The sequence below is a fragment of the Mus musculus genome, chromosome 8 (genome assembly GCF_000001635.26).
Source record: "Mus musculus strain C57BL/6J chromosome 8, GRCm38.p6 C57BL/6J".
NCBI classification, from domain to species: domain Eukaryota; kingdom Metazoa; phylum Chordata; class Mammalia; order Rodentia; family Muridae; genus Mus; species Mus musculus.
In genome coordinates, this window is record NC_000074.6 from 9,139,656 (window position 1) to 9,159,672 (window position 20,017).

The window sequence follows — 20,017 nt, forward strand, 5'->3', positions numbered from 1 at the left end:
CTGGTGATCCCTGCATCTCTGTTTCCTTTCTCCTTTCTTTTGTTTTTTTTTTTTTTATTCTCACCCTTCTTGGATAGATCCATATCCCCATTTGGGCAACATCCTTCACCATCTCCTGCTCCAACCATACTCCTCAGATTGACACTGCAATACTTACTGTCTGTAGGGTCACTAGAGAGATTGTAGTAGGAGAGGAGGGTTATGTACTGGGTGGTTTTGTGTGTCAGCTCGACACAAGCTGGAGCTATCACAGAGAAAAAAGCCTCGCTTGAGGAAATGCCTCCATGAGATCCAGCTGTAAGGCATTTTCTCAATTAGTGATGGGGGTGGGGGAGTCAGGAGTGGGGTGGGGCAGCCCATGGTGGGTGGTGCTCTCCTTGGGTCCTGGGTCCTATAAGAAAGCAAGCTGAGCAAGCCAGGGGAAGCAAGCCAGTAAGGAAAATCCCTCCCTGGCCTCTGCATCAGCTCCTGCTTCCTGACCTGCTTGAGATCTAGTTCTGACTTCCTTCGGTGATGAACAGCAATGATAAAAGTGTAAGCTAAATAAACCCTTTCCTCTTCAACCTGTTTCTTGATCATGATGTTTTGTGCAGGAATACAAACCCTGACTAAGACAGGTTAGGATGCCCTAAACTCTCATGCTACAGTATGCTCTGAAACGTGGCCTCTGTGTCTTAGCTCTTTTATTTGCTAATTGAAATAGTAAGATATCATTGTTGGTAGGTAAATTAGTTAAAACAAATGATCTTCAGATTATATTGGAGTCAAGTAACATCAAACTTGTAACTTCAAGTTATCAAGTCAAATGCATTTTAAGGCCAACAAGAAGCCAACAAGGGCTTGCTGCTAAGTCTCGTGTTCTGGGTTTGATTCTTAGGACTCATGGTAGACGGACAAAACAAATTCCTCAGCCCATTTCAGAGCTCATTTCTACTGTACTGCTAGTACCTATTTCAGGTTTAGTGCATCAAAACACCCCTGGGATTCCTGCCATGTTTATGTCATTTAGTCATCAACAAACATTCATAGAAAGGTTGTTCCATGCTAGGCTGGGCCTGGGTGGGGGATGCTGAGTCAGAAGTTTCTTATCACTTCAGTGCTGATATTCTTGGGAGAGGTCACTGTCCCCACATCTCCCCTCAGCCTCTAGTCCTATACTCAGACTGGCATATGGTCACCTTTCCTGTCTCATCTCCACCTTGCTCCTTCTTCTACGCTGCTCTAACCTCATAGGCCTTCTTTCTGGCTCTTGAGGAGGTTGGGGATTCACCAGAGTAGACACGATTTTCATTCTCTTCCTGGGATGTTCTTTTCTAAGATCTCTGTATGTCTCTGTGTTGAGGCCAGCCAGCGGCTCACATGTCTGGGTTCGAGCCTGGAAGGCATCTTGGAATCTGGAAGAGAAGAGGGAGCCTAGATGGGTTGAGAAACAATGGAACCAAGACATGCTAGTCTGCTCAAAGTTCAATTTTAATGTCAGGGGACACGTGCTTATAAAGAAAGGGTGGGGGGCATTCCCGTCAAATCATCCTTGGAGCCCAGCTGCAGGTGAGCAGAGCACGTGTAGGCTCCCGGAACAGCTAGGCAGCAGGTAGCAGCAGTGGCAGAACAATAGGGTGATCCAGGGAGGCAGGCTCCACCCAGGTGATCTCCTAGAGACAACAAGTCAAGCCTGGCTCAGCCTGCTTCAGGCTGTGGGGGGAGGTTACATCTCTGTATGGCTAGCTCCTACTTAGCATCTGTGGCTTGATCCCAGCACTGTCTCTACCATGAGCATTCCCTGGCCTGCTCGCCTTGGCCACTCTCACAGTCTTCTTTGGACTCTTTTATTTACTTTCTTCCTAAGCCAAAGTCACTTGTGTCCTGCATCGTTATCGTTTGCTTTAATGAAACCTGAGAAGGTCAGGACCTTCCCTGTCCCCTGTATGGATCTAACTGTATGCTCTGACTCAGAGCAGGGCCTGGCCTTGAAACTATTGAAGAGTTCTTACTCATAGAAGATGGAGTGGCTGCTTAGGTGGTAATCCTTCCTCTGTATGAAGTCAGTGTACTATATACACATGGATCAGGCCAGATCTTAAGGAAGTATCCAAATTTAGACTCTTGTGGAATAACATACATAATTATTACTTATGTTTGTCTTGAGAAATTATTAACCCATTTTAAAGGAAAGTTTATAACACCATAATTAAACTTACATACTGTTCAAACATGCTCTTCCCCTGCCACTGCCTAGGCCTTGCTCACCAATGCCTGAGATCCTCCATTAGTGTCAGACATCATCTTGGGTCTTGAAGAAAGATCACACTCTGCGGTGTACTTGTGGGCCAGTATGGATGAAAAGGACTTTTCACATCACTGGAAGCAAAGGTGAATTCTTTAACCCCTGTTTACTTTTAAACCACCGAGAGAACATGTAACTTGTATATGCTCAACTTGAGACATCAGTAGAACTCCCAACATCATTGTACTAGAAGCTTTATGTATCAGGCCTCGTTCCAAGCCATAGGTGGAGGAAAGGAAACAGAGCCACTGATCTTGAGGGAAGAGTCATGCTTCCAACCAGGAGAGCAGCTTAGAGTACTGAAGGGTGGAATTCCCCTGTGTTCTGAATTAAAAGCTCAGCTGTTCACCTGTGGATTCCCTAGGATCACAGCAAGTGGTCAGAAGCCTGTAAGGCTTTAAGTCAGATTCAAATTAGCACTCTCAGAAGGTGCTCTGCGGTGCGGTCAGTGTGGACTCAGTGACTGACAAGAAAAGATTGTTACTCTCCCATACCTGGCCTTCCCAGGCATATCCTAATCAAATTCATACCAAATATTCAAATAGTCTCGTGTCCCTTGAGTCCAGCCACTCTTCAATGTCCTTTAGACTACTGAAATGCCAAATAATATAGACTACTCACCAACACGCTGCATACACACATCAAATGTTTGAAGGATCAAACTCGAGCCCCCTTCTGTAATTAGGTTACCATGTTGGCATCAATTAGAAATTGCCATCTGTGAAGTCAACTGTAATTTGGCCGATTAAGGCTTGCCAGATGCATTTTCTATGAATTCTTTCCACATCTTCATATGTAAATTTCCCGTGAATAACCTGTGAATTATCCAGGGATCTAGCATAATAGCTACCTACTGCCTGGTTCAAAGAAAACCAAAATAACAACAACAAAAACAAAAACTGCCACAAACTGAACCCTTAAATGTCACAATTCTCAGGGTTTAAGTATAAACAACATTTAGTTGGGCTTTTTCTCTTGTCCTCAAGAAAGTGAGAGAAACGGGGTTTTTGGCTCAACCTGTGACAGTGGAGGCTTGTCATCCTCTCCTGGAGTCCCTGTTAGGTTTTTAGTGCTGTCCTACACAGTTATACGACTGGGCCCCCTCAGTTCTTGGGGGTTGCCAGCCTGTGGCCTTCTCTGAAATCCAGGTATGCCACTTCCTCATCTGCTTTGATGTTCAAGCCTTTGGCTCTCTTTTAAATTGCTCCCCTGATGAGATTTAAGGTCAGAACCACCTATAATAATCTTTTGATTAACCTAAGGTCAACAGAGTTAGGAACCTTATTGATATCTGTAAGTGACCTTCCTTTGGCCATATACATATATGCATATACATAACAGGCATGGCATTTCACCGTGTTTGCGGTCTTGCTCATGCCCAAAAGTGCAGGCTCTGCAGTGTGTGCACACAGGAAAATGGGAGTCTGGGGCCACCAATAGAACAGAGGAGCTCTCTATGTTCTCTGTTCAAAGCGGGTGAGTTTATTATACGTGCCTGAGCATGGATGTTATGAATTTGAAGTGAGAATCAGCACTGAGTGACCTCTAAAGCACCTACCAACAGGGTGGTGCCCAGTGTAAATCAGCAAAATCAAAGCCCTAACACTGCTGGGCCTCTGCCTTTGCTTTCTGCTCCTGCTACATCATGGTTAGTGTCCCACCCTCCACTTATTCTTTAAGAACAGATCAGGGAAGGAAGTTGCTATGGCATCCTCAGAACAAATTATAGGTGAAGTGTAAACACGAAGGAACTGTCTGAGGCAGGACAGAGAGAGAGAGACAGAAGAAAATATTTTAAATATTAATATTCGGCAAAGCCTGATGAACACAGAGGCTGCGTTGGAAAGCCTTGTGAGATCAAAATCGTCTTATTTTAACATAGTGTCGACGATATATGCCCTGATCCAAAGCCCAGGGGTTGTAAACGTCTGATCTACCAAACTATAGATCTTAGAGGTATTTGGATCTTTTATCAAAGGCACGGCTGCCTATTGACCTTGTTTGTAGCTTGAGAATATTTACCTTCTAAGAGCATGCCCAGGGGAAATACTCCACCAACAGATGGTTAGTGAACGCTAGGGGTTAAACCACCAGTTATAGAGAAAGACTTCTTTATGTAAGTGCATTTGTCTGGTCCAGTCTGACGCCCTTATGGTAGGGAAGCAGAAGAGGTGTTTAGGAACAAAGTGGGTTGTCCTGGGCCCACCCAGCTCACCTCCTATTTGCCTTGTTCTTTTTCCCAGCTATGCTGTTAAAATCTGTTACCTGCATAAGCTACACTGCTACGAAGCCCTGGTGCTGCTCATGCATTTAGAAAGCTGTAGCAAACTGGCTTTATTAATTAGAGTGCCTGTCCATCGGAACGGTTTCCTCCATTCATAATTCATAGACATCCTTGCTCAGTAAACATTGGGGGTATTCACTCATCCCAAGGAATTATCGAAAAGGAGCTATATCCATCATAAGGATTCATAAACTGGGAGAGTGGGGCATAAAAAATTCTAATTGAAAGAAGACTACTTTAAATAGCAAATGTTTCCATTCTCATTCAAAGCGTTAAGTGCTTACCCACACTGAAAGTGGAACACCGGCTGAGATGAAGCAATGGAATACAGCAGGCAGCTCACTGTGTGCAAATAGTACCATAGAATGCTAAGGAGGTGTTCTTTGCCCCCACTGGCAGTGGGCAGAGGTCAAGGCAAAAAGGTTGGTGGAAAAGAGCCTTTGACATGAGCCTTTCTTCCTGCACTAAGGTGGGTCTTGTGGCACCATGACATGCTCATACCACTTGGATGCAGAGCAGCCATGCTATGCTGGGTTTGATGTTCCATGAAAGTCACACAAGGAACTCACACGTTCAAGTATCAGACACCAGAAGTGTTCAATGGGACACTTGTGTCTCAATCCCCCCTCCCTCTGCCTAGACCCTCTAGGGAAATCTTACCCACAGTGTAAGTATGCTGCTCCCAGCAGTTTGATTTTTGAAGGGAAAGCCATGAGGGTCTCCTCTCCTGCTGCATCAGTTCCTGGACTTAATAAATCATGCATAGCAGCAGGCAGCCTGTCCCAGCTTGGCTCTGGTGACAATGGGTCTCTCAGGGTTGGCAAGTGGGGGCCTGGTTCTTCAAGCAAAGCCTTTGATGACTTGATGTTCTCAAAGCTTTGATTCCAGTGTTGGAAAATGGCTTTCCTCTTTCTTTTTTTTCCATTTTTTATTAGGTATTTAGCTCATTTACATTTCCAATGCTATACCAAAAGTCCCCCATACCCACCCACCCCCACTCCCCTACCCACCCACTCCCCTTTTTGGCCCTGGCGTTCCCCTGTACTGGGGCATATAAAGTTTGCGTGTCCAATGGGCCTCTCTTTCCAGTGATGGCCGACTAGGCCACCTTTTGATACATATGCAGCTAGAGTCAAGAGCTCCGGGGTACTGGTTAGTTCATAATGTTGTTCCACCTATAGGGTTGCAGCTCCCTTTAGCTCCTTGGGTACTTTCTCTAGCTCCTCCATTGGGAGCCCTGTGATCCATCCATTAGCTGACTGTGAGCATCCACTTCTGTGTTTGCTAGGCCTCGGCATAGTCTCACAAGAGACAGCTACATCTGGGTCCTTTCGATAAAATCTTGCTAGTGTATGCAATGGTGTCAGCGTTTGGATGCTGATTATGGGGTGGATCCCTGGATATGGCAGTCTCTACATGGCTTTCCTCTTTCTGATGACCCTCAAAACTATTACTGCTCTTTATGTTGGGCTACATACAAGTACCTGTGTCACAGTGAGAGCAGCGAGCGTTGCTGCAAGCACATCAGTGTTCCATTCATGTGTGATGTCCTCTGGCTTCTCCGTTTATTCTCTGGACACAACATACTTAACCCTTGATATAACTTACAAAATCTACTCAATGCTACTCTAGACGTTTCTGGCAATGGGGTGTGGGAGACAAGGAATCAGACAATCTGCTTTCTTCAAGAACAATATAAGCAAGTGTTGTAGATCACACTTGCAGGCATAGAGCTTGGATCTCTATGGTAGGGTGATCATAGAAGGGTTAGCCTGGGCTGTAGAGCAAGAGCCTATCTCAAAACCCAAACCAACCAACCAACAACCGAACAGAAAAATAATGCCTCAGTTCCACGTGGCTTCTATCAATACCCATCCTAGCTGCCTGACACAGCAGCCATTGTCTGTTTGATTTTCTCATCTTGAATGGCAAAGCAAATGCTGTCTGCCAGATATCTCTAAGAATTAATGAAATGTACTTTTTTGGCACTAGGGGTGTGTGTGTGTGTGTGTGTGTGTGTGTGTGTGTGTAGATTCAATCTTAAATGTTGAGGGTTCTTTTTGTTGTTGTTGTTGTTTTTTTTTTTTTTTTTTTTTACTTTGTGGCTTGTTTAAAAAGATCTACAATTGAAAGCCTCACATCTTGGAAATTCTTCAGTTGTTTCCCTTCACAGTGAATTTCAGCTGTAATTAATGTTAGTTAAGAGTGGGCGATTGCGCGTGTGGTGCTGTGTGGGACAGGAGTGCTGCTCACCGAATGGCCAAAGTCAGTCTTTGTTGTAACATGAAGTATTACACATCTACTCCACACTGAGAGTGGGGTTGTCATCCCCAGGCTCATTCTTTGGAAACTGAAGAGCAAACCTGTCTCAGATCCCACCAGCTATCCAAACCTCACAAAGCTTCTTCCAGAGCACGTGGTCATATTGCCAGCTCTTTCCAGACAAGCATGTTTCTGAGTGGACAGGGCTGTTGGTGTGCAAAGTGTGGCTTGCCGTTTTTATAATAAGTCCCTTCAAGGTGTCAAGTATGTGACTCAAAGAAATGTAAGCAATCTAAAGGCACTGAAATGATTTCTTTAGTTTATGTGCATTTATTTTGAGGGAAACTTACAATCATATAAGTTTTATTTTGTTGTTAAAGCCCTGAGAGCGGGGTGGACTATTTTGAAAGCGAAGTACAAAGAAATGGCCGTGTAATTCAGAAGTTGACACTGAGTTCAAGGTAAAGTCTCAGTTTTTCTCTCTTAAAACTATTCTCTGAAAAGAATTGTTTATAAAACGTTCAGGGGAGGAGCTGGTTTCCCCAGTGCCTTTCCCTTCCTCTCATTTTCCTTCTGTTTCACAAGTATGTATTCTGCTCATTTGCTCACTCATCCATTTATTTATTCAGTAAACATTTTAGAGTACCCACTGAATGCTGTGCCTTGGAATAGGTGTTGGGGATGCTACCCATAATCCCCATCATTGAATTGATATTAGGGACTGAGGACAGCATGTGTCTTTTCTGTTTCTCTCTCTGTTATCCTCACCTACACATAGATGGTTGCATATATTTATGTGTTGTATAGGCATATTCACGGTACAGGAGATAATCACAACTACTGCAGAAAGTAGTCATAAGCATGAAGTCTGGAGGGCAAGTGATAACACTTCACTTTAACATCGGACATGTTTTGAGGGACCCAGGTCCATGACGTAGCCAGACTCTGAGCCAGACAGAGGGAAAAGTTCCATATCTCTGTGTGTGGTGGGATGGTGGTGGCTGAGGAAACACTGTGGAGGGATTACTAAGTGGACAGACCTGCACAGAGGTGCTCCGTTCAGCCTCTTCTTCTGTGATGATAGGCAACCACTTTCCAAACTACCCTCCCTGGCTGCTTCTTGAAGTTGTGGGTCTGTTCTGGCCAGTGACTTTTGATGAGAAAGTCTCTGAATACGATTTTCTCTCCTTAAGGTATGTTTACAAAAGGGCATCCACTGTTGTCTTCTAATATCGTTCAAGCATAGTGAGAGGCTTCCCTGCCAGCCATTGTGTGATGGTGACAGTAAAAAACCAAGACCTCCAGGGGTGGGAGAGGAAAGCAGCTGGTTTTCTCATAATATATGTGCCCGGGTAACTCTGAGAGATCATACGTGCTAAACATCTTCTCGTTTGTTTGTGTTTTTAAAATATGTACGAGGGATTTGTCTACAAGTATGTCTGTGTACCATGTGCATGCCTGGTGCCTTCAACAGCCAGAGAAGAGCTTAGATCCCCTAGAACTGGAGTCACAGATTGTTCGGAGCTGCGATGTGGGTGGTGGGACTCGGCCCAGGTTCTCTGGAAGAGCAGCCAGTGCTCTCAGCCACGGAGGCATCTACTCATCGCCTGCATCTGTATTGAAGAGAAAATGGTAAGTTATTTGGGTATTGGAATAGTTTGAATAGTATTATTGTCCAGAATGACTACAAACTAGGAACGTGAAAGAAGACAGGAGACTACAAATGCACTGTGGACATTTTGCTGGGCACGGTGATCACTTCTATGCTAAGGCGACTGAGTCATGGTGTACTCACCTATTTGTTAGGTAATATTCCCAAGCATGTCTGAAATGATACGTAGGAATGGGGCGGGGGTCGTCACTGAACAGGCTGACCGAGGCTCTTTATTAACTAGGCCTTTGGGAGGCAGAGTAAGGCAGATCTCCCTAGGTTCCAGACCAACCATGGATATATAATGAGACTTTGTCTCAAAAAGGAAGAAGACGGGCGGGAAACACGTGGTTCCCCATGCTTTCATTGGGGAACTACATGCATTAAAAGGCTAAACAAAGGGATCTTTTCTCTTTGACAGTCTTTAAGCTGAGGGTACCAAAGAGTCTAAGACTTCCGACTCAGACATGGACTTGGGCTGTACCTCATACTATCAGTTCTCATGCCTTGGGCTTAACCCCCACAGTTGTATGTCAATAACATGTGTGTTATATATACCTATATGTGATCTGTAAATCAACACATAACACTTGTGTATGTTGTGTATACCATTTTCATTCTGTTCTTTGGAGAAATCAGAATGACGCCCATAGTACTTAATATACAACTTCTAATAATGTTTATCAGTGACCTACAGATGTTATTTCAAGGACTATGAAAGATCTTTTTTTGTCTATTTCTTTGACAGCAGCCATGAAACTGCTTGGATGTGACCGTGTAACTCACAGAGGCAAACCCCCTCAAGGGGCTGATCATGGGATATATTCCTGATGTCCTTTGTCGTCTTCATGATCTTGTGGAAAGAATGAGCCTCCAACCTTATTTTGCTTGACAAATTAAACTCACTGGAATAGGGCTATTTGTCTTGGACTAGTTTTCAAGGTAAATGACCTGAGTAACTTTCAGGTCATTTAAATTAATGAAGTGGTAGGGAGACAAGATCTCCTGGCAAACATCAAAATAGCTCAAAATGTCCACACTTTAATTACTTTCGTCAAACCACATATTTTAGATTTGTTGAGTTCAAGAAAGGGTGGTCAAAGACAAGAAATATTGAAAATATATCTTCATTTCCGAGATGAGGAAGAGACATTGCATTTCCCCAATGCTCTGCCATTAGCTGGTTTTTTGTTTGTTTGTTTGTTTGTTTAAAATTTAAACATTTTTATTAGATATTTTCTCCATTTACATTTCAAATTCTATCCTGAAAGTCCCCTATACCTTACCCCTGCCCTGCTCCCCAAACCCACCCACTCCCAAAATTTACTGGCATGGTTTCCCAGACAGTCCCAGCGTCGACCAACTTTATTAAATATTTATTTCCTGCCAAGGAAAAACAACCTGAAAGTGGGATATACTAATATTCGAGAGCAGGAATGACTATGGGGGGAAGGACTGCTCAGGCATCCAGTATGCCGCTCTTCACTTCACCAAGGCATGGCATTTCTCCACCCACCCCCTTCTTCTCCACACACACACATTTTCTTTTCTCATAGATATGGTTTCTATTAGAAAATTACAAATGCATTTTTATTTATTAGGGCTAGGCACTAGGACATTCACATACCTTTGAGTTACGGAAAGATTTAAGTGTCAAATTTAAAACTATGCCATCAGATATAGAGAAGGCAGATGTGATCCTGGTAAAAAGAAGAGATTAAATCACATAATTTAGCTGCAGTGGGTGAATAAGTTTTAGGGAAGAATAATGTCCAATTTTTTAGGATCAATGAAGGTTTTATTTGTCCAAAATTATCACCACCCCCAATGACTTTCAGAAAGTCAGCGAACTGGAAGGGGTTATTCTACACTATTCTTAGTAGTTTTCAAACCAAAAGATTGATATATTTAATTAACAAATAACTCAGTATCCTGTCCTATCTCATGTAAAACTCTCTAATTGGTGCTATTAATAGAATCATACTCCTTCAGTCGGTTTTTTGCTCTGTGTTGCTTTTTGAGTTGATGTTGATCGCCACACTGGCGCTTGGGGCCATTTACAAGGTTGTGAAAATTTGCTTTCCACTGGAGCAGATCTTGCGTATGATGATGGTTTTCAGACTTGCCCGACGGGTCTGTAGGCATTGTTTTCCCGTGAAAACCCCTGTGTGGACCTGTGCGTTGCACCTGGAATGTCTGTTTGGTCTTTGTTCATTTGAGCCTCTGACAGTTCAGGAACACATGTGAGAAATTAAGTTAATTTAACTATACATTGAGAAAAGAATAACCTCGAAACATTACCCAATAGCAACAGCTATGAAATAGTCCAGAATGGGTGGAATTAGGGAGATCTCCTTACCTTGTTCTCCGTCTCCTTCTGCTAATCCCAGCCTCCCCTCCCCAATCTAAAAGCCTGTGGTAGAAGCGGGTTGATGAGAGCCCTGAGCAGCCCTGGTAAGGGTGGGGTCTCTGTACTAGGCATGCAATGCTTTGGGAGAGAGCTTTTCAAACCATACCGTTGTGAAAAAGAAAGCCAATAATGTTCTAATTAGGAAAACGATTGAGAGCCCTTGATTTAGAGTTCGGTGTGACGAGGCCCCGAGGCTGTCAATGTCTGGTCCCAACTTCTCAACATTTGCACTATGCCCCTCCCTGGATACAAAGGGGGAAATCCAGTCATTCACACGTATTAAAATTCATTAAAATGACCAGGCTTGCTTACTGTGTAGTGATCAGGAGAGGATTCTTGGTGATTTTTAATGCATATAATTTAATCAAATTAGTTACTGCTGTGAGAAACAGAGGAGAGAGATTTCACATTTAGCATCTGGGAGACCATGGGCAGGACAGTGCCTTGGGCTTCCCCTCTTTGATCAAAGAATCAATCGTCTGGTGGTTGATAGTTATACTCCACAGAGAGCTGGAGTTCCCTGAGAAGGTCATCCACCATGCTTAAGTTCATTGTATGGGGCCCGTGACATCACAGCCCTGAAGATTACAGGTAAGTCAAACTCTTCAGAAACCAACCGTTAACTCAAGTGAGAATCATTTAAGTCCAGATGACATCCTAGAGAAAAGAACATGTCAGTCAAAACTGAGAAAAGCAGGGGATAGAGATATGCAGGTGAACTACTATGAATTACCCAAAGATACAACCAAAATATTCATGTATAGGAAGAGATCCTATGAGCTCATGGATTGGGGAGATGACTCAGTGACTAACAGTCCTTGTGGCGCTAGCTGACTTGAGGGGATGCCAGGACACACCTGAGAAGATGGACATGCAGGAGGGTTGCTGTGGCTCCGTGGCTTCCAGACTCGTGGAAACAAACATAAACCTCAGGGTGAGGAGGACGCTGCCTTACAAGTAACAGGCTGAGTCCAGAGAGATGGCTCAGCAGATAGAGGTGCTGGGAATGGTAATATACACAATGCCTCAGCCTTCAGATGAGAGAAATAATATACTTACCACATTTAAATAGCTCAATTTGAGGACTTGGAGATTTGCTAAGTTTGTAATTTGGGAAAATTAATTATTTATGCTCCTAAAATTTTTGCTTTGATTCCTGTTCCTAAGGCTCGTAGAGGTGGATTGCATATGGAAATTATAATCATTTGGATCTTAGGAAAGCTTTCTTCACCCTTAAAAGAGCTTGGAATACCGAGTTGTTCCTTGGTCTCCTTTTGATCTAGCTCCTTCAACACTGTAGGCTGATAAATACCAAGCTTCCAGGCAGGAAAGCTGGAGACCTCACCTTTTCTCATGCGTCTCTCTCCAAATTCCTTCCAGGGAGGTGAAGGCTAGTGCCATGCACTGTCCTCTCTGTGTCATGTGGTCATGATCACCAACACCCAGGCACCTGTGTTGTGTACTTTTGGAACCAGGATGAGAAATGAAGCTGAATGTACTTACCCACTGGAATTTCTACACACACTGTAGGGATGGTCTGTCTCTTTCCTAAATTCCCTCTCACGGCAAGGATCAGCTAGTCTCCTCTGCACCTTCTTCACGGAGGCTGTGCAGAATGAAGAGTTCTGCTCTTGGGAATCCATCCTTCAGGGAGCTTCTGGAAGGAGCACTGTTGGTTGCCACATCCTCTGGAAGATATGACTGCTTTTTTCCCTTTTGAAGACGACTGAGATTCAGCTATGGGAAGTCTGTCCCTGCCGTCGGTATTTCAGCGGCATCACGGTGGAATCGTGTGACTGAGAGAAGCCACCATTTACACTGTCTACACCTACTAGGGTTGCCACGGTGGGATGGAGACGCACCCGATGAAGGTGACTCTGCTCAGAGGCCCGGGATGAGGGCGTTAGAACTAGAGTCGAGCCTGTAAATGACTGACTGGGCAGTTTACAAATGGTTGGTACATCTGACAACAGTCACTGAGTCCACACAAGGAAAAGCTCTGAAGCCGCGGCTGGCCTCTGTGGTGGCTCCCTGCGGGCTAGCCACGTACACTGCCTGCAAAGGGGCTTTGACCTTTCCTGCGTCATTCAAGCTGTTCACTCTAAAGCGAAAGACCTGAAATTGAAGGGCTGAAGCGCCTCCATGCTGAACTTTGACACCCAGAGTGCAGCATGCTGGGAAGAAAGACAAAGGACATCGTTATCGTTATCAGCAGTGAGGAAGCTGGTGCCTCTTGGCCTCCTCACCATGGCTGATAAAGCCTCCCTCCGTCAGGGAATTGAAAGCCCAGTCAATACCTCTGATTTGCATGTGGAATATTGGCAAAAGCCTGAAGCTTCAGCTTGGATCTGATTCTTCATGAACGTTTAGAGGAATAAAGATTTTATGTCTAATAAATTGCTAAAAAATATTTAGTTCTGGTCCTACACATTGCTGCAATTGGCAAGGGATGATGTGTAACGAGGGTACCAGGGACAGGTTTTGAAGGACTGTGCCGCAGAGAGCGTGGTGTGTGTTTGATGAGAGACTCTGAAAGCCAGGGGGGTTGGAATCAGGGACTACTGGGATGTGGGGCCAGGAAATGTTTTGAAGTGAGGGTGCGGCTCCAGATGTTATGGATGTTTATCAGCCTCCCGGCCTCTACACATGAAAGAAGCAGCCCCCCCACCCCCACAAAGGTTACTGAAATCAGAACTAACTCCAGATAGTGCCAACGGTCCCTTTGGAAAGAGAATAGCCCCAGTGAAGAACCACCCATCTAACCACAGCAGTAAGAAACCCGTGGCCAATCGTCGCAAAAGGAGGAGTATGATGGCAATTTTCAAATAAAAAAAAAAATCTGTCACCTGCAGCAGGATGGATTATTTATTTACCTGCTGTGAGCCAGCTATATGATCATAGAGCGTTTTAAATGGATACTTTGAAGGAAACATAGGGAAGATGTCATGTGGGAAGTGGTTTTATGCTTTTTGTTTATTGAAAAACACTTACCGACAACTCAATAAGGGGCGGACGGCAGCGATAGTGGAGCGGTGGAGTTCTTACAGACATAGAACTCCATCTGCCTGGGAGGTCATGAGACAAGCAACCTCAGTGAATTAGTGTTCTCACCAGTAGGCAGCGGCCCGGTCTCCTTCTGTAGTCTCTTTTTAAAATTATTTTTATTAATCATTTTATTCATTTACATTTCAAATGGTACCCCCTACCTGGTTACGCCTGTATAAGTCCCCCATCCCACACCCCTCCCCCCTCCCCTTTTCCTTTATGAGGGTGCTCCTCTTATGCATTCATGCATTCCCACCTCACCCCTCTAGGATCCCCCTACACTGGGGCAACAAGCCTCCCTCCCCTCCCATTGATGTCAGATAAGGCAATCCTCTGCTACATATGTAGCTGTAGTCCTGTATCCCTCCATGTGTACTCTTTGGTTGGTGGTTTAGTCCCTAGAAGCTCTGGAGGGGTCAAGTTAGTTGATATTGTCTTTTCTATGAGGTTGCAATCCCCTTCAGCTCCTTTAGTCCTTGCTCTAGCTCTTCCATTGGGGTCCCCAGGCCCAGTCCCATGGTTGGCTGTGAGTACCTGCATCTGTATTGGTCAGGGGCTGGTAGATCCTCTCAGAGAATAGCCATATCAGGCTCCTGTCAGCAAGCATTTCTTGGCATCAGCAATACTGTGGGGAGTTGGTGTCTGAAAGTCCCAGACTCTAGGGAAGTGAGGGGCTCCCAAGAGCCAATAATGATCACTTTAGCTGAAATACCCAACAAAGGGGAACTAGAACTTGTAGAGGCTACCTCCAGTAGATAGATAATGGCCCACAGTGGATGGGGCCACCCACACATCTCAAAATTTTAGACCAAGAAATGTTCCTGTCTAAAGGAAAGACAAAGACAAAAAGTGGAACAGAGACTGAAGGATAAGCTACCCAGAGACCACTTCCTTCTGGATTCTTAAGCAAGGTTGCAGGGTGGTACTTTGCCATTGACTAATTCTGTGGATTTATGTGGGGACTGGGTGGCAATGCTGTCTCAGAGACCACACTGAGAATAGTGGCAATAGAGATAATATGAAGATGTCATCAGTAGGTGCATGGGGCATGCAAGCTGCATGAGGGTGTGTGCTGTTCATTTGCATGATGGGAGAGGAGCCTCAGGTCAAGAGAAGATGGTTCCAGATTGAGCCCTAGAGGTAAGAGGTAATTTGCCACATTAAAAGTCACAGGGCCCCCAATGGAGGAGCTAGAGAAAGTACCCAAGGAGCTAAAGGGGTCTGTAACCCTATAGGTGGAACAACAATATGAACTAACCAGTACCCCCTGAGCTCGTGTCTCTAGGTGCATATGTAGCAGAAGATGGCCTAGTCACCATCATTGGAAAGAGAGGCCCCTTGGTCGTGTAAAGTTTATATGCCTCAGTACAGGGGAATGCCAGGGCCAAGAAGTGGGAATGGGTGGGTGGGTCTGGGGGACTTTTGGGATAGCATTTGAAATGTAAATGAAGAAAATACCTAATTAAAAAAAAGAAGAAAAAAATAAACACATTCTTCAATTATGAAAATAGTTAGGATATCACGAAACCATGTGCTAAATCAAAGCCAAAGTTGCTTCATAATGTGCAAAAAAAAAAAAAAAAAGTTAAGGTTTTTTATTTTTGTTTTTGTTTTTCCAGACCAGAGGTATATTCAGGCTGAAAAGATGCTTTTTGCACACACTTGAGGTTCTGAGTGTAGACATCACTACCTATGTAAGAATGCTAGGCATAGCCAGATAAACCTGAAATCCTGTCACCTGGGCTGGGGACATTGAAGACTAAGAGTGGTGCTGGGGTTGATGGACAGCCAGCCAAGCTGAAACATGGTGATGGGAGAAGAATAGGGAGAGAGAGGGAGAGGGGGGGAGAGGGAGAGAGAAAGAAAGAATGGAAAGAAGGGGGGAGGGGGAGAGAGGGAGAGAGAGAGAGAGGCAGAACAAGTGAACAGAACTTGACTTCTGTTTAGGGACACATATACACACATGCACGCACACACATACACACACTCACATACACACACTCACATACATGACCACACAGTACTTGCTGTCTCCTGTCAGACTTATTTCTTTTAGCTTACAGTCCTCATCCCCACTGACATTGCTGCAAATTACACTCTTTAAGGCTGCGTAGTGTTCTGTTATCTCACATTATATCCTAATATGATATCTTTATTATTTGAGAATTTTGTGTGTGTATACAGTGTATTTTGATCATACTCTTGAGGGCAGTGGCCCTGTCATGCACAGAAGATGCTATGCAGCTTCAGTGCCCCGCAATATCAGCTCATATACCTTCCTGCCTCCTCTTCCTCAGTAGACCCTGTTCTTGGGGAAGGGTACGATACACGAGTCTCATTTGTAGCTGGGCAGTCCCTATCTCTCTGCACTCAGAGCAGCTGTGAGTTTCTGCTCATTGTCTGCCCCCCCCCCCCAGAACTTTCTGGGCTAAGCAGGTACCAGTCGGGTCACATCACCTTCTGCCAGTTCATTTGCATGTTTTTTTTTTTTAACTAACCTAAGATCGGACCAGATTAATTATCTTATTCTCAAATCCCAGTTTAATTCCTGGCCCAATGAGGGTGTCGCCCCACATGGACAGCACCAGATATACCTTGGTCATTTTTTTAAAACCTTCTCATTATCTAGTGTCTATGCCTAGTGCCTTATAACCAGTTTGCAGGGCTGCCATTGCTAGCAGTCTGACCTGGCTCCCTAAGAGCACACTAATACTTCTTCATTGCTCTCATATCTGCTGATAATATAAGGTGATGTCTCACATCCCAGGAAGACCCAGCTTCAATATGCAGTCTTTACAACTGACTTTGGTGACAGCTTCATCTAATAACCTCTGCATGATCGATGTCAAGCCGTCTAATGAATCATAAGCATGTGACCAAAACTATGCACCTTAGGATATAACTCTGGCATTATTAGGGTCAACTTGGTTATGCCTGGTGAGATATCATATAATTTGCTAACATCTGGGTGGTTAAATTCTAAAATTAAAATTCTATAGAATTGATCAGCGCCCCCCAAAAATCCTAATCAGAGTTGCATCTACCCTTAAAGTGGTTTAAAATGAACCCATCTTTCACACCCTGTGGCAGGGCACCTCTCTGCATGTTCAGTTCTCTCCCTGGGAGATTACAAATAAAATGTTTCTTCTCTGAAGTGTCTTTCTGGGGGTGGGAGACTTTAACAATGACAAAACTTAGTATATTGTTCCTACCTCAGATACACGATCTCCACGGACCTCATGCTTGATTGAGCTAGCTCTTCCTTTAAATGTTTCTTCTGGGTGCTTGCAGGTTTCCAGAGGACAGACTCTGGGCGTGTTGGTTGGGAACTTGTTCTTTCACTGAACAGCACTAAGAAACAACTCACACTATCTTGCCAACGGGCAGGCATCCTGTGATCCTCTTAGGGAATTGCTTCTCACATGGTTCGCAGGCTTTCCAGAGAGCTTTGCAGGATCCAGGAGTTCTCATCACACAATCTCTGGGGTTCGCATTCATCTCCCATCCCTGAGCAGGAGCCCTAACCGCATCCTCAGACTCATTGTGTTTCTTAATTCAAAAGTGAAGTACCTCCACTCAATCTATTGGGGTGGCTTTCTTTTTATGAGAATATTTAAATCCCACATTTTGCATACTGCGAAGGTTGCACCCTCACATCTCACCACACCTTGCGCTTTCTAACTCGACAATCGAAACATGTTCCCCACATCTTTGATGACATTGTTCTCTCAAGCGTCCTGCAACTCCTCAAAATGCACTTGTTTTAGACAAATCCCACAGAAGCTCTTTATCGGGTGCGTTGTGAAACGGTGTGGAGAGCGCGATGAGAGAACAAAGACCCTTTCTGGCTCAGCGCTTCATTAAACAGACTGAAGGGCAAGGCCTCTGGAGGTCAGGTTATCACAATGAAAACTGCAGTCTCAGGAACCCACTGCGGCTAAAGGCCCCTCGGTGCCTGCGTGAGGACGATAAAAAAGAACAAACGCTTGTGGCCCAGGCGTAGAGGAAGCCTTGACCCTGCCGGGCTTGGCTAGAAGCAGATTTGAGAAAGGGGAACCAGAGGGGACGTTTACTTCCGTGTTACTGTACGTGTGGGGTGGCGCTGGGGTCAGAGGTTGATCTGTGATCTTTGCAGAATGGATCCAACCCTATCCCACACCCACGCAGATGCTATGCAGCTCCCAGGAAAGATGCAGAGCTTTTGAAGATACTGCCTGCGTGCTTGTTATTAATAAAATAAACTGCAAGGTGACCAAATGACAGAATAATATCTAGTGGTAATAAATCCCTTTCAATAAATTCATTTTGACAAATGTTATAAGAAATCTACAGTGCCAAGCAGCACAGTGAAAGAAAAGACCAGGAGGAAAAAAAAAATTACCATTCACCTTTACAGGGAGACAGTTAACTAGCTCTTTGCTAAGTTAGCATAAATCACACAATCTTTTGATCTCTCCTCAAGAAGATAGAAAGTGGATTAAAAATATGTGAGGAGAATCAGAAGTTCCAGGCAGAAAGACTGTGAAATATTAGACTCACATAGCAATAAATAGCAATGCCCAGGAATCGTTTGAGAGATTGCTATGCGGCTCAGCTTTCCCAGACTCGCTGGCAAACAAACGGATGCCAGGAAAGTGGTTTAAATATATAATAAAAATATAATAAGTAATGATTTTTCCTGCTGTTTATCATCAATTTGACAGTTGAAAAGTCAAATCTTCTCTGACTTCGTTTACATAACGATCGGAGCTGGGCTGGCGAGACCCACTCCTAGCAGTGAAGGCAGGAGCCAGCTCAGTCCTAGGCCCTGTTTGTCTCAACTGCTCTCAGGGCAGAATACTTAATTTGAGAATCCTACTCATTGGAAAGAAAGTGATGGTTCAGCCTACCACAATGAAATCTAAATCTTTTTATTTATTTTTTTCTGGTGGGAAAGGGGTTACAATATAGGTGATATTTAGATTGAAATCTAAGAAAATGAAAGCGTTGTTTGTTTGTTTGCCGCCTTAAAGGGTAAATAGCATCCCGAAGGCATCCTATGAATGCTTAGCCATAGCACACCCTCCGGAATGCATCCAGTCCCCTCATGCCTGAAGCTCTCTTCCCTCCAGATTGCCCCCTCTTCAGCTGCTCTGCCGAGCTGAGAGCAAATTGAACTGAAATGGAAATCTTACTAGGCATAATTTTCTCCACCCTCACAAAGGCGAATTCTCAGGCAGAATCTGATGAACGGATCTCACGGCTCCTGCGGCAGCCAGATAAGCTCAGAACTGATTCCCTCACAGCCGGAAGTAGGGAGAGTCAAGCCCCAGCCTGTATCACAGCGCGCATCCCCTGTTTACACGCTCGTCTGCATCCTTCAAGGGGGGAAAAATCCAGTGCATGCAGAGAATCATCGCCAGAGAAGGTCTAACAGTAAACTTGTATCCTCAGTGTCATTGGCCCCCTCTATGTCTCGCACTGGTCCTTAACATGCCTTCACTGACCAGAGCCTCTTTGGGATGCTCAAGCGGGCAGGGACACTGCCGCTTTGCCACTGAAACCTATGGAGACTGCCTAGAGTGACCTCCCAGGATTTTCAGTTAGCACATCCTTGACCCTGGCTGCTCAGAAATCCACAGTGTTTAAGCTCATCCAGACCACAACAGCTTTCTCAGGGGTCTAGCATGTTGGCCATTTTCTGTACATCGGTCATTCTGCACATGGTTGAGTAGGTAACGGTGGGCATGATGCTGACAGCCGGAGCACAAAGAAAAAAGAGGTTACAGTGAGACTACTGACCAGTGCTGTGTTTGATTCAACACCAGAGGGAAAGAAGTTATTGACCCGTGTTGGTGGAATAGGCTGCCATTTTGAAACTTCATTTGGCTCGCAGCTGTGTGGGTCTCATGGGGAAAGGGCTGTTATCTGATCTCTCTCCCTCCCCCTGCGTGTTGTTACTGAAACCATCAACCCCAATGCCTTTAATTCAGTTTACTGTACTCAGTGACAAGAGTCAATCAATCACTCCACACGTGATTTATGTCCGACTCCGGCAAAAAACCTAATCTTGAAATAAGATAGGGAATACACACAGGTTTT

At 44.6% G+C, this 20,017-nt stretch overlaps 2 long non-coding RNA genes across 5 annotated transcripts; one reads left to right on the plus strand and one right to left on the minus strand.

Moving 5' to 3' along the window:
- The first annotated feature begins 5,013 nt into the window (after positions 1 to 5,013).
- 4930453L07Rik (RIKEN cDNA 4930453L07 gene) lies at positions 5,014 to 9,395 on the plus strand. Its single transcript, NR_073360.1, has 3 exons — positions 5,014 to 5,037; positions 7,211 to 8,462; positions 9,233 to 9,395. It is a non-coding gene; the product is annotated as an RIKEN cDNA 4930453L07 gene (long non-coding RNA).
- Gm31726 lies at positions 8,356 to 18,115 on the minus strand. Of its 4 annotated transcripts, none has more exons than XR_378698.3 (5): positions 17,149 to 18,115; positions 13,883 to 14,036; positions 12,395 to 13,065; positions 10,109 to 11,548; positions 8,356 to 8,443 (listed from the first exon to the last, which is right to left on the minus strand). It is a non-coding gene; the product is annotated as a predicted gene, 31726 (long non-coding RNA). The 4 variants fall into 4 exon arrangements; XR_003947502.1 differs by having other exon boundaries at positions 10,109 to 10,181; positions 10,466 to 13,065; XR_003947500.1 differs by having other exon boundaries at positions 10,109 to 13,065.
- Between the last annotated feature and the right edge of the window lie 1,902 nt (positions 18,116 to 20,017).